This window comes from Dendrobates tinctorius, unplaced genomic scaffold (genome assembly GCF_039654945.1).
Source record: "Dendrobates tinctorius isolate UK_male_01 unplaced genomic scaffold, ASM3965494v1 ptg000122l, whole genome shotgun sequence".
In the NCBI taxonomy this organism is placed as follows: domain Eukaryota; kingdom Metazoa; phylum Chordata; class Amphibia; order Anura; family Dendrobatidae; genus Dendrobates; species Dendrobates tinctorius.
Genome location: NW_027361790.1, coordinates 678,137 through 692,019, shown reverse-complemented (window position 1 = coordinate 692,019; position 13,883 = coordinate 678,137).

Sequence of the window (13,883 nt, the reverse complement as noted above, 5' to 3'; positions counted from 1 at the left end):
ATTTTAACCCCGCACGTTCCAATTCACCAAACAATTTTGCCCCTAGGTACATAATGGGGAAAAAGTGTATGTATGTACTGTATGTATGTATCGGATTGGCATCCGCACCGTCGCAGCTACAGCCACAAAATTTTGCACAGTCACGCGTCTGGACACCGAGAGCGTCATAGGCTAGGCTGTGAGGCGAAATTTTAACCCCGCGCGTTCCAATTCACCAAACAATTTTGCCCCTATCTACATAATGGGGAAAAAGTGAAAGGAAAAGTGTTGTAGGCAAATTGACAGCTGCCAGATGTGAACAAGGGGGACTTAAAGAATGAGAGCGATGGTGTTAAAGAGTATATACCGTACAGTTGCTAAGGTGGGGGGCCTTGATATGGGATACTCACCACACACGGGGATATGAACACACACACAAAATGCGCCACACACTACCACGTGCTTCAACACATATACCACCCTCAGCACACATTTCACCACACATACACCAACCTCACCACATAAAAGTCGAAACACAAAAGTCGCCACTCAAAACTCGCCACGCTGTCCCAGAGCTGTTTAAAAGATGAAAAATGAGCTGTGACTGGTTGCTATCAGCAACAGTTTTCTTTGTAGACAGTTGTGGTAACTGAGGCCTATTATTCTTATCATTTCTATGGTGTTATCGTCCTTCTGTAAAGCTGGAAATAACACAATTTATTACAGTGCCAACAAAGACCACACTCTGACACAGACTGCAGGAGGAGCCCAGTATCACACAGGATAGGATTAGACACACGGCTCAGCAGGCAGTATCACACAGGATAGGATTAGATACATAGCTCAGCAGTCAGTATCACACAGGATAGGTTTAGATACACAGCTCAGCAGACAGTATCATACAGGATAGGAATAGATAAATGGCCCAGCAGACAGTATCATACAGGATAGGAATAGATACATGGCTCAGCAGACAGTATCACACAGGATAGGATTAGATACACAGCTCAGCACACAGTATCACACATAATAGTATTAAATACACGGCTCAGCAGACAGTATCACACAGGATAGGATTAGATACACAGCCCAGCAGTCAGTTTCACACAGGATAGGATTAGATACACGGCTGAGCAGTCAGTAACACATGATAGGATTAGGTACACGACTCAGCAGTCAGTGTCACACAGGATAGGGTTAGCTACACGGCTCAGCAGACGGTATCACACAGGATAGGATTAGATACACTGCTCAGCAGTCAGTATTACACAGGATAGGATTAGATACACTGCTCAGCAGTCAGTATCACACAGGATAGGATTAGATACACGGCTGAGCAGTCAGTAACACACGATAGGATTAGATACACAGCTCAGCAGAAAGTATCACACAGGAGAAGATTAGGTACACAGCTCAGCAGACATTATCACACAAGATAGGGTTAGATACACAGCTCAGAAACAGGATGTGCCACTCTGCGTTGGCTGGAGTCTGAATGAATGACGCTGGCTGGAATTCCTCTGAGTGCATGGGCGCATATAAAAGATCTAAGCTTCTCATTGTATTAACAGTCTGACAACACTTTACTCACAGGACACAGAATATATCACACTGATACAGAGGGCCGGCCAATAGACAAGCGTCAGGCCAGACATGCGTTACAAATGCCGCAGGTGGCCGGAGCCTGCGGATGGTTACTGTGGGAATTACAAAGGTGGGGGGAGGGCGGACACTGCTGATACATTAGGGACATGCATCTCACATGGAACCTATTATCTAATATATAAAGCTCAAAGTGTGTATGTATGTATGTATGTGTGTGTATGTTTGTATATCCGGGATAGGCATTCGCACCGTCGCAGCTACAGCCACAAAATTTGGCACAGTCGCACGTCTGGACCCCGAGAGCGTCCTAAGCTATGTTGTGAGGTGAAATTTTAACCCCGCGAGTTCCAATTCACCAAACAATTTTGCCCCTATCTACATACTGGGGGAAAAAGTGTGTATGTGTCAAGCCCCGCCCCTCATTATGATGTCATAATGCCACTATTTGCATACTGGGGAAACAGTGTGTGCGTATCAAGCCCCGCCCCTCATTATGATGTCACAATGGTTACCATGACGACGCTGATGTCATCATAGGTTGCAAGCCCTGCCGCCGCTCATTTTGATGTCATAACGGTTGACTATGAGATGGAGGATGTGTGATGAGTATATGGGCACCGGACTATGGGATGGAGGATATGTATGACGGGTATATGGGAACGGGACTATGGGATGGGGGATGTGTGATAGGTATATGGGCACTGGACTATGGGATGGAGGATATGTTTGACGGGTATATGGGCACGGGACTATTGGATGGCGGATATGTATATGGGAACAGGACTATGGGATGGAGGATGTGTGATGGGTATATGGGAACTGGACTATAGGATGGAGGATATGTATGACGGTATATGGGCACGGGACTATGAGATAGCGGATATGTATGATGGGTATATGGGCACTCGACTATGGGATGGCGAATATGTATGATGGGTATATGGGCATGGGACTATGAGATGGAGAATATGTATGATCGGTATATGGGCATGGGACTATGGGATGGAGATTATGTATGATGGGTATATGGGCATGGGACTATGGGATGGAGGATGTGTGATGGGTATATGGGCACTCGAGTATGAGATGGAGGATATGTGTCACGCTCACACCTTGGCTGAATGGCGCGAGCCGGGGGTTGTGGCCCCACTGTGCCACAGCCCAGACTACCCTGGAAGGGGCATGACTGCGACAGCTACCCTGGTCTTCACTGGAGACTCTAATGGTGAGGTCAGGCTTGTGCGGCAGATAGCTGTCGGGTGCCACTCCAGGGTGGTGTCTGACTGTGGCTGCTGGCGGGCATGGCTTGAGACACAGGACAGGCGGGCACGGCTTGAGACACAGGACAGGCGGGCACGGCTTGAGAAGGAACAGGTAGGGACCTGTTCACACAGCAGGTATGGATGCAGGCAGGCAGGCGTGGAATATGAAGGAACGGGTTTGGACCTGTTCACACAGGAGGTGCAGGTATGGATGCAGGCAAGCGTGGAATATGAAGGAACAGGTTTGGACCTGTTCACACAGGAGGTGCAGGTATGGATGCAGGCAGGCAAGAGTGAAATAAGAAGGAACAGGTTTGGACCTGTTCACACAGGAGGTGCAGGTGAAGGCAGGAGTGGAGAGAGAAGCTGCAGAAAGAGGTTCTGCAGTGGCAGCAGGAGTAGAGCAAAGCTGAACCACAAGGTCTGTGGAGAGAAGCTGCATCAAGAGGTTCCGCAGCAGGAATGGAGCAAAGCAGAACCACAAGGTCTGTGGAGAGAAGCTGCAGCAAGAGGTTTTGCAGCGGCAGCAGGACTGGAGCAAAGCAGAACCACAAGGTTTGTGGAGAGAAGCTGCAGCAAGGGGTTCTGCAGCAGCAGCAGCAGGACTGGAGCAAAGCAGAACCACAAGGTCTGTGGAGAGAAGCTGCAGCAAGGGGTTCTGCAGCAGCAGGAATGGAGCAAAGCTGAACCACAAGGTCGGTGGAGAGAAGCTGCAGCAAAAGGTTCTGCAGCGGCAGCAGGAGCCGTGCAGACAGAGCGGCTAGAGTGCAGATGCACAGACTGGGAGGACACAAGGAAAAACACAGCAAGGAAGGGAGCCACGGACAAGGAGAAAGGGAGACTGATAGACAAAGGTAAGACTGAGTTCAGACAGAGACACAAAGACACAAGGACCAAGACTCAAGGGCCAGGATATTCTGCCTCCTGGCAGGCGGACAGAGAAATGCTAGGCAAGGTACCAAGACACAAGAGTACGCAGTAAGAGCCTTCAGAGAAGGCAAGACAGGGCCTGGCTGGCTCAGCAGCAAGGAGCTAACTGAGTTTAGACATAGCACAGGCAATGTTTCAGTGGGAGTGGTGAAACTAAATAGTCAAGGGCTCCAGGTGATTGGTCAGGGACAGATTACCCAGGTGCACCCTGACTGCATAAGAACCAGAGAGTTCAGGCGCCGCCCCCCTATACACACACAGTCAGGAAACATGGAGAGCAAGCAGGAAAACACGAGGCATAGCCCATGGAGCACAGGGCTGGCAACAGACAGTATTCACAGCATGGCTTGAAGCAGAAAGTAAGTTGGTGTGCGGGGGATGGGAGGCCATGTAGTGATGCCAGCAGGGTTGTTACAGTACCCCCCCCTTTACGGCCCCTCTTCCTCAAGCCTGCCAGAATGACCTGAAGAAGGAGTATGGAACCACACACAGTCCAGGCTGACACAATATCTTTAAGGTAGGGTGGAGTATGTGTGCCATCAGGAATCCCAGATTGCCCGGTTTCTTGGTGCCCAAGGGAGTCAGTTTCCAACACAGAGGGTACAAAGACTTCTTCCTCCAAATTGGCAAAAGGCAGGGACCTGGAAGCTTCAGACTTGACCCGTACATCAGCTGGCCAGCTAGAAACAGAAGACACCTTCACTGAGTCCAACTTCAGCCCGATATGCCAGAAAAATTGGACCTCCTCCTTCCGGTTGGTGAGAAACGGAGATACGTAGGTCACTGTTCCAACCTCTTCACCCACCTGCCAAATGGAAGCTGGAGGCATACATACAGGGAGCCATTTCGGCCTGTTACCCTGAAAAAACTGGACCACATCCTCCTGGTTAGAGGATGAGTGAAGCTCTGTCTTGGGACCTTCACCCCTAGGCCACAGGGGAGCTGATGGCATACACTCTGTATCCATCTTCAGCCCTTTATCCTGGGGAAGACAATCAAGAGGCAGGGGTGCTCTTGGGAGCAGAACACTGGTATAGTCGCTGGGGATGTGTGAGGAGACTGAGACCGCCTCCCCCTCTTCAGAGGCATCCTCAAACCTTGACTTGGCGACTAGCAAACCAGGCGAAGAAGACGAGCTTGCTGACTGAATGCGACGCAAGGGGACCAGACACCTCTTGTCCCTTGGTTGTTTCAAGTGTGGTGCCTTGCTGGGTCTCCAAACATAAATGGGCATCAGGATCTCTGGTTCAGAATGACCCATGGGCATACCAGTCAGTAGATGGAAGATGAACTTCTTCCTGTATAAAGCTCCGACCTGGAGCTGTAGTTGTCCTTGCAGGACTAGACTGTTTTCCAACAGGGCTCGGCCACCTCGAGACAACGCCCACATCGGCTTCGGGAGCTGTATCACAGAGACGAAACACTGACTCTGTATGGCTGGTGGTTTATACACACCAAAGCTCCCAGAAGGCAGAGAAACAGTCATTGGCTTCACAGGACAGAGACCGTCGGGATGTTCTGTCACGAGACCAGTTTGCGGCTGTAAGCTTGCCAGCTGCTTTTTCTTAGACCTCTTGGACCTTACACGGGAGGCCGCCTTAGCAGGCTGAGGAACAGGAGTGTCAGGGACGGTCACAGACGGATGAGAGGATTCACCCATAGGTACCTCTTGTCTGGTCTGTATCTGGAAGCTTGAAGGGGAAGACATCTCAAGAGCAGCTGGACGAGGCATGTCGAAAACCTTACGGAAGGCCACCAGGAAGGCCCCCAGGCTCATGACGACAGGGTCCCCTGCTTCCCAAAGGGGACAGATCCAATTCAAGGCATCACCAGCTAGGTAGGACATGATATATGCCACCTTGACCCGGTCAGAGGGGAAACAAACTGCATTCTGCAGGATGTAGTGTAGGCACTTTTTCAGGAACCCTTGGCACTCTTCGGGGTCCCCATAGAACCTAGGAGGATCTGCTGGGTCGTGCTCTTCGTAGGCCAGGAGCTGCTCATAGATGGCCTTGGAGACTGAGTGGTTCAGAAGTCTCCACAATTGGAACCACACAAGGCGGAACAAACTCTTCCGGTGGCTCACACTGGCAGGGAGAGAGTTCATGACGCTCAGTGAGCGGAAGGACATGGGACTCAGCGGGGACCATGGCCTGTGCAAACTGTCGCGCTCACGCCTTGGCTGAATGGCGCGAGCCGGGGGTTGTGGCCCCACTGTGCCACAGCCCAGACTACCCTGGAAGGGGCGTGACTGCGACAGCTACCCTGGTCTTCACTGGAGACTCTGATGGTGAGGTCAGGCTTGTGCGGCAGATAGCTGTCGGGTGCCACTCCAGGGTGGTGTCTGGCTGTGGCTGCTGATCCCACTTGGAGACAAGTCACTTGGACAGATGTGACTGACAGGCAGACTGAGACACAGGGCAAGAAGGTACGACAGATACAGGGCAAGCAGGCGTGGCTTGGAGACACAGGACAGGGGGGCACGGCTTGAGACACAGGACAGGCGGGCACGGCTTGAGACACAGGACAGGCGGGCACGGCTTGAGACACAGGACAGGCGGGCACGGCTTGAGACACAGGACAGGCGGGCACGGCTTGAGACACAGGACAGGCGGGCACGGCTTGAGACACAGGTCAGGCGGGCACGGCTTGAGACACAGGACAGGCGGGCACGGCTTGAGACACAGGACAGGCGGGCACGGCTTGAGACACAGGACAGGCGGGCACGGCTTGAGACACAGGACAGGCGGGCACGGCTTGAGACACAGGACAGGCGGGCACGGCTTGAGACACAGGACAGGCGGGCACGGCTTGAGACACAGGACAGGCGGGCACGGCTTGAGACACAGGACAGACGGGCACGGCTTGAGACACAGGACAGGCGGGCACAGCTTGAGACACAGGACAGGCGGGCACAGCTTGAGACACAGGACAGGCGGGCACGGCTTGAGACACAGGACAGGCGGGCACGGCTTGAGACACAGGACAGGCGGGCACGGCTTGAGACACAGGACAGGTGGGCACGGCTTGAGAAGGAACAGGTAGGGACCTGTTCACACACCAGGTATGGATGCAGGCAGGCAGGCGTGGAATATGAAGGAACGGGTTTGGACCTGTTCACACAGGAGGTGCAGGTATGGATGCAGGCAGGCGTGGAATATGAAGGAACAGGTTTGGACCTGTTCACACAGGAGGTGCAGGTATGGATGCAGGCAGGCAAGAGTGAAATAAGAAGGAACAGGTTTGGACCTGTTCACACAGGAGGTGCAGGTGAAGGCAGGAGTGGAGAGAGAAGCTGCAGAAAGAGGTTCTGCAGTGGCAGCAGGAGTAGAGCAAAGCTGAACCACAAGGTCTGTGGAGAGAAGCTGCATCAAGAGGTTCCGCAGCAGGAATGGAGCAAAGCAGAACCACAAGGTCTGTGGAGAGAAGCTGCAGCAAGAGGTTCTGCAGCGGCAGCAGGACTGGAGCAAAGCAGAACCACAAGGTTTGTGGAGAGAAGCTGCAGCAAGGGGTTCTGCAGCAGCAGCAGCAGGACTGGAGCAAAGCAGAACCACAAGGTCTGTGGAGAGAAGCTGCAGCAAGGGGTTCTGCAGCAGCAGGAATGGAGCAAAGCTGAACCACAAGGTCTGTGGAGAGAAGCTGCAGCAAAAGGTTCTGCAGCGGCAGCAGGAGCCGTGCAGACAGAGCGGCTAGAGTGCAGATGCACAGACTGGGAGGACACAAGGAAAAACACAGCAAGGAAGGGAGCCACGGACAAGGAGAAAGGGAGACTGATAGACAAAGGTAAGACTGAGTTCAGACAGAGACACAAAGACTCAAGGGCCAGGATATTCTGCCTCCTGGCAGGCGGACAGAGAAATGCTAGGCAAGGTACCAAGACACAAGAGTACGCAGTAAGAGCCTTCAGAGAAGGCAAGACAGGGCCTGGCTGGCTCAGCAGCAAGGAGCTAACTGAGTTTAGACATAGCACAGGCAATGTTTCAGTGGGAGTGGTGAAACTAAATAGTCAAGGGCTCCAGGTGATTGGTCAGGGACAGATTACCCAGGTGCACCCTGACTGCATAAGAACCAGAGAGTTCAGGCGCCGCCCCCCTATACACACAGTCAGGAAACATGGAGAGCAAGCAGGAAAACACGAGGCATAGCCCATGGAGCACAGGGCTGGCAACAGACAGTATTCACAGCATGGCTTGAAGCAGAAAGTAAGTTGGTGTGCGGGGGATGGGAGGCCATGTAGTGATGCCAGCAGGGTTGTTACAATATGTATGATGGGTATATGGGCACGGGCCTATGGGATCGTGGATATGTATGATGGGTATATGGGCACGGGACTATGGGATGGAGGATAATTATAATTTTCTATAACTTACCACAGTTAGTTACTATGCCCGGGCAGCGCCGGGCTCTTCAGCTAGTATATACATATAACTGCACAACATATTCTGGGTGCTGAGTGGTTCTGTAACACGGCTCCCCTTTTCAGCGACGCGATCGGCATACACAGTCTGATCCTCAACGGATCGGTTTGGGGATGACCAAAGTTTATGGGGTTGGTACAAGTTCCGTTTGTCGACTTAGTCCATCGGCGTTACCATTTTGTTTGCCGGGTCTGTAGTGGATGGTGAAGTCCAGAGGTTGTAGGGCTAAACTCCACTGCATCAATCTGGCATTGTCTCCAGAGACCCGATTAAGCCAGACTAGGGGATTATGGTCCGTTAGGAGGGAAAACTTTCATCCATACAAATATGGTTGCAACTTCTTCAGTGCCCATACTACCGCCAGGCACTCCTTCTCGATGGCCGCATAGCTTACTTCACGGGGCAGTAGTTTCCGACTCAGGTAAGCTACCGGGTGTTCTTGGCCGTCCGGCCCAACTTGGCTCAGTACTGCCCCCAATCCAAACATAGAAGCATCTGTATGAACAAGGAAACGTGTAGTTGGATCGGGTGCGGCCAATACAGGGGTATTGGTGAGGGCGTCCTTTAGTTGGCGGAAGACTTCCTCACACTCTGAGGTCCAGGTTACCTGGCGGGGTTGGTTCTTATGGGTCAAATCAGTGAGGGGCTTGGCTACGCGGATGTAATTGGGAACAAATTTCCTGTAATACCCCGCTGTCCCTAGAAACGCCAAGACCTGGGTTTTAGTGCGTGGCATGGGCCATTTGGCTATGGCCTCAATCTTGGCTGGTTCTGGTCGCTGTTTCCCACTTCCCACCCAATGCCCTAAATACTGAACCTCTGCTTTGCCCACGTGACACTTGTTTGGGTTTAGGGTGATTCCGGCCTGGTGGATCCTGTCCAATACTGTTTCTAGGTGATTTAGATGCTCTTCCCATGTCGCACTGTAGATGGCGATGTCGTCCAGGTAGGCACAAGCATAGTCCTGGAGACCATCCAGAAGTCGGTCAGCCAGCCTTTGGAAGGTCGCCGAGGCATTCTTCATCCCGAATGGCATAACTCAAAACTGGAGTAAGCCGAACGGGGTGACAAATGCCGACTTGGGAATAGCGTCAGGACTAAGGGGAATCTGCCAGTAGCCTTTGCATAGATCGATGGTGGTCAAATACTTTGCCCTCGCCAGCCGGTCTAACAACTCATCCACACGCGGCATGGGGTATGCATCCGTCACTGTTTTCTCATTGAGCTTACGATAGTCTACACAAAACCGTGTAGTCCCATCCTTCTTGGGCACTAACACTACGGGGGTTGTCCAGGGACTATATGACTATTCAATGACCCCTAAACGCAACATCTCTTGTATCTCTTGTCGCATCCCCTCTCTTACAGACTCAGGGACGCGGAAGGGGTTTTGTCGCAGGGGGGGTCTGATCCTGGGTCTCAACCTTGTGTTGTGCCAGGCGAGTGTACCTCGGTCTCTCTGAAAACATCCTCTGTCGCAGCCTCAACAACGCCTCCGCCTGCTGTCTCTTCCGGGGGCCTAGGTCTTCACCCAAGTGTACCTGGTCCCATGTTTTAGACTGAGTCCTTTCCCCTAAGACATCCGGCAAGGGAAGTCCGGCTAAATCCTCTGCCTCAGGTGCACAGATGGCCACTACCGCTTCAGGGCGCTCCCGGGAGGGCTTCGGCATATTCACGTGGAACATGCGGATAACCCTGGGGTCGTCACAGTCGGCGACATTATAGGTTGTGTCGGCTATTTTCCTCACTACCTGGTAGGGCCCCTGCCATGCAGCTTGAAACTTATTCTGCTTAGTGGGCTCTAACACCAGGACCTTCTGTCCTATTTCCAAGGTGCGCTCTCTGGCCCTCCGATCGTACCATATGCGCTGGCGCCACTGGGTCACCTGCATGTTCTCACGTACAGCCTGAGTCAGCTCCTGTAGGCGGTCCCGGAATTCCAGCACATAGGGTACAATAGATACCCCTTCTATGAGGCCCTCCCCTTCCCAGTGTTCCAGTCTAGGGGTCCCCTTACCCGTCTCCCGTATACCAGCTCGAACGGGGAGAACCCCGTGGATTCTTGGGGCACCTCCCGATAGGCAAACAGGAGGTGTGGCAAGAATTTCTCCCAGTCCCTGTAGGTCCTGGTAAAAGTCCCAATGAGCTGTTTTAATGTCCCGTTAAAGCGTTCACACAACCCATTGGTTTGCGGGTGGTACGGGGCGCTTCTAATGGACTTTACGCCGCACAGCTTCCACAGTTGGTTGGTCACCTCTGCTGTAAACTGGGTACCCTGGTCCGAGATAATCTCCCGGGGAAATCCAACCCATGAGAAAACCTGGAGCAGGGCGGCCGCCACCGTCTCTGCCTGTATGTTAGGTAACGCAACCGCCTCTGGATACCGTGTGGCATAATCTACCACTGTCAATATATACTTTTTCCCGGACGGACTGGGTTTGGATCGACCGCTACTCGGCTAAATGGTTCCTCCACAATGGGGAGGGGGCGTAATTTGGCCTTGCATTGATCCCCCTCTTGCCAATGTGCTGACAACTGTCACAGGTCTGGCAGTACTGACGAACATCATAGGTTACCCCCGGCCAAAATAAGTTTTGTGTCAGACGATGCCTGGTGCGACTGACGCCGAAGTGCCTGGCCAAGGGTATATCATGAGAGATTCGCAGTAGCTCCTGCCTGTACTTCTTGGGAACTACCAGCTGTTGTTTTATAGTGGGGCTCGTCCCTGTGTGGTGCTGCTCTGTGATCCGGTAGAGGAGTCCCTGCTTCCATACAAACTGTTCCCCTTCTAGTACTCCTCTCCCCTCCTGTGCCTTCCCACAATATCCCTCCAATGAAGGATCCTCAAGTAACTCCCTCTTAAATTCATCTGGGGTGGCCCAAGAAATGTGTCTGGCTATGGGAATACGTGCAGGGCTGGGATGTCTTACCTGGGCCTCCTCTGAGTGTGACTCCACCTCCGCAGCTTGAGCTTGTCTCCGGGTGGTCACAGGATAGGTCTCAGCCAGAGGGGCCACCGAGAATGCAGACAACATGGGCCCCAAGTAATTTCCCAGCAAGACGTCTGCAGGCAAATCCTCCATCAAGCCGACCTCAACAAGGCCATCCCTGACTCCCCAGTTCAGGTGAATCCTGGCAGTGGGTAGTCGATGTATGGCTCCCCCTGCTACACGGACTGCCACTGTCCGGTCCATCTTCTCATGGTCCCGGACGAGATGAGGCTTCACAAGGGTCAAAGTTGCTCCGGAATCTCTTAGTCCCTGTATACGTTTCCCATTAACCCACACGACCTGTCGATGCTGTTGTCGATTATCTGCCTGGGCTGCCTGCACGGGGTCTACTTCATGCAGCACTTCCTCCATCTCTTCCACCCCTTGGTTAGTCGTAGCCCCCAATGCTGGGTCAGCTTCGCCTTGGTAGCAGTGTACAGCAGCCCGGCTGAAGGTAGCTGTTCCCGCCTTTGGCCACTGGGTATGCTGAGTCCGGTTGGGGCATTGTCTTTGCAGGTGGCCCAGCTGACGGCAGGTGTAGCATCGTGCCCCAGGGGGACTGTGGTAGGCCGGGTTTCTAGCTGATCCCCCTACAATCTTCGGTGGTTTGGGGCCCTCCAGGTCCATGGGTGGGCCCCTAGTGACCACCTTTGATCCGGAGAACTGTGGCCTCCTGGCATCATGATGTTCATCGGCCAGACGAGCGGCTTCCTCAAGAGTCGTTGGCCGCCTGTCCCGAAGCCATTCCTGTGTCTCGGGGTTTAGTCCATTAAAGAATCGTTCTAACAGGAAGAGCTGGAGGACGTCCTCCTTAGTGGTTGCTTGGCTCCCTTGTACCCAGTGTAGCAGTGACCGCCGTAATTTACAGGCCCATGCAGCATGGGTATCGGTTACGCGTTTTATAAGTCCGTGGAACTTTGGGCGATAGACCTTTGGTGTCAGCACATACTGGGCCAAGATCACTTCTTTGATCCGCTCATAGTCCATACAGTCCTCATCAGGTACCGTGCGATAGGCGTCCTCTGCCCGGCCTGTCAGCTTGCTGGCCAGAATCTGAACCCGTTCCTCCGGCTTTACTTGATGAAGGGCACACTGCCGCTCAAAGTCCTGCAGAAAGCCATCAATGTCTTCCTCTGCCTCCCCCAACTGTCGGAAGGCATTGTACTGGATCTTTTTGTGGCTTACTGTTGAAGGTACCTGGTCAAAGGCCAGAGCTCCCCCTGCTCGCTGACTCTCCTCTCTCCGCTCTGCCATCTCCATCTTGGCCAGCTCCACTTTGGTCCGCTCTGCCATCTCCATCTTGGCTAGCTCTATCCTGGTCCGCTCGGCCATCTTTTCCTTCAGATCAGTACGCACATCAGCCATTACCTCTCGTATGATCTCTACTGCAGGGTTTGGGCCATAGAACGCCAGTCTGTTCTTTACCTCCCTCTGGAATTCGGTCTCCTCCACGTTCACATTGGGGGGCGCTGCACTGTCGTGTTCCATGATGGCTGCTATCAAATCCGCTTTTGTTTTGTTGCTGGCGATCAACCCTCGGGCTTCCACCATATCTTTTAATGTAGTCTTCTTTAACTTCTGGTAGTTATTTTCCATTCATTCCTTTCCTCCTGTAGAAGGGGTATCAAATCCTGCTGTCTGCCACCAGTGTAACGGGGTCTTCCAAGCTGGGGTACCTCTTTCAGTACCACCCCGTATTTTCGGAGGTCCGTTCCGCGTTGGCTGGAGTCTGAATGAATGACGCTGGCTGGAATTCCTCTGAGTGCATGGGCACATATAAAAGATCACTTCTTCTCCATATATTTCCAGTCTGACAACACTTTACTCACAGGACACAGACTATATCACACAGATAGCCTGCGGATGGTTACTGTGGGAATTACAAAGGTGGGGGGAGGGTGGACACTGCTGATACATTAGGGACATGCATCTCACATGGAACTTATTATATATACATATAACTGCACAACATATTCTGGGTTCTGAGTGGTTCTGTAACACAGACGACTTTCGTTTATAATCCATATCAGATGCTTCTTGAATAAGATTCCAGCAATAGTCAGCCAGCATTGACGTACTCCACTTTCCCTGGTACCTTTTCTCCATCAGCGCAATGACTTGGTGAAATCTTTCACCGCGTTCATTGCTAACGGCACCAAGATTACCTGGAAAAAAGTCCAAGTGAGAATGTAGAAAATGCATTTTTAGTGATATATTGCATTTCATCAAATGATATGCTGTGAGCATGTTGTCCATGAGTTGTCCAAAGTTCGGTGCCCTGCTGTTGTCAAGGAAGTTGAAGGTCACATCTTTAAAGGCTCTCCATGCAACTTGTTCAGCACCTTGCAAAAGACTATCAAAGCTACTGTCATTCATTATATCTTTGATCTGTGGGCTAATAAAAATACCTTCTTTAATCTTTGCATCACTTATTCTTGGAAATTTCTGTCGCAAGTAAGAAAAGACTTCCAATTCTTTGTTGAATTGAATACATATTTGACATTACTGCCCTTTGGAAACAGTACCACTCCACAGCCCATCTGTCTGTAAGGAGGTGGCAAAGACCCTCATTTGCTCCTCCCTCACATGGGACCTAGGTGACCCTTTTTGTATGAAAAGCATGTTGCATCTATGGGTTAATACCTTATTTTAAAAATGCATCCTTATGATGGCCTGTTTTTGACTTGTTTTACTGTACT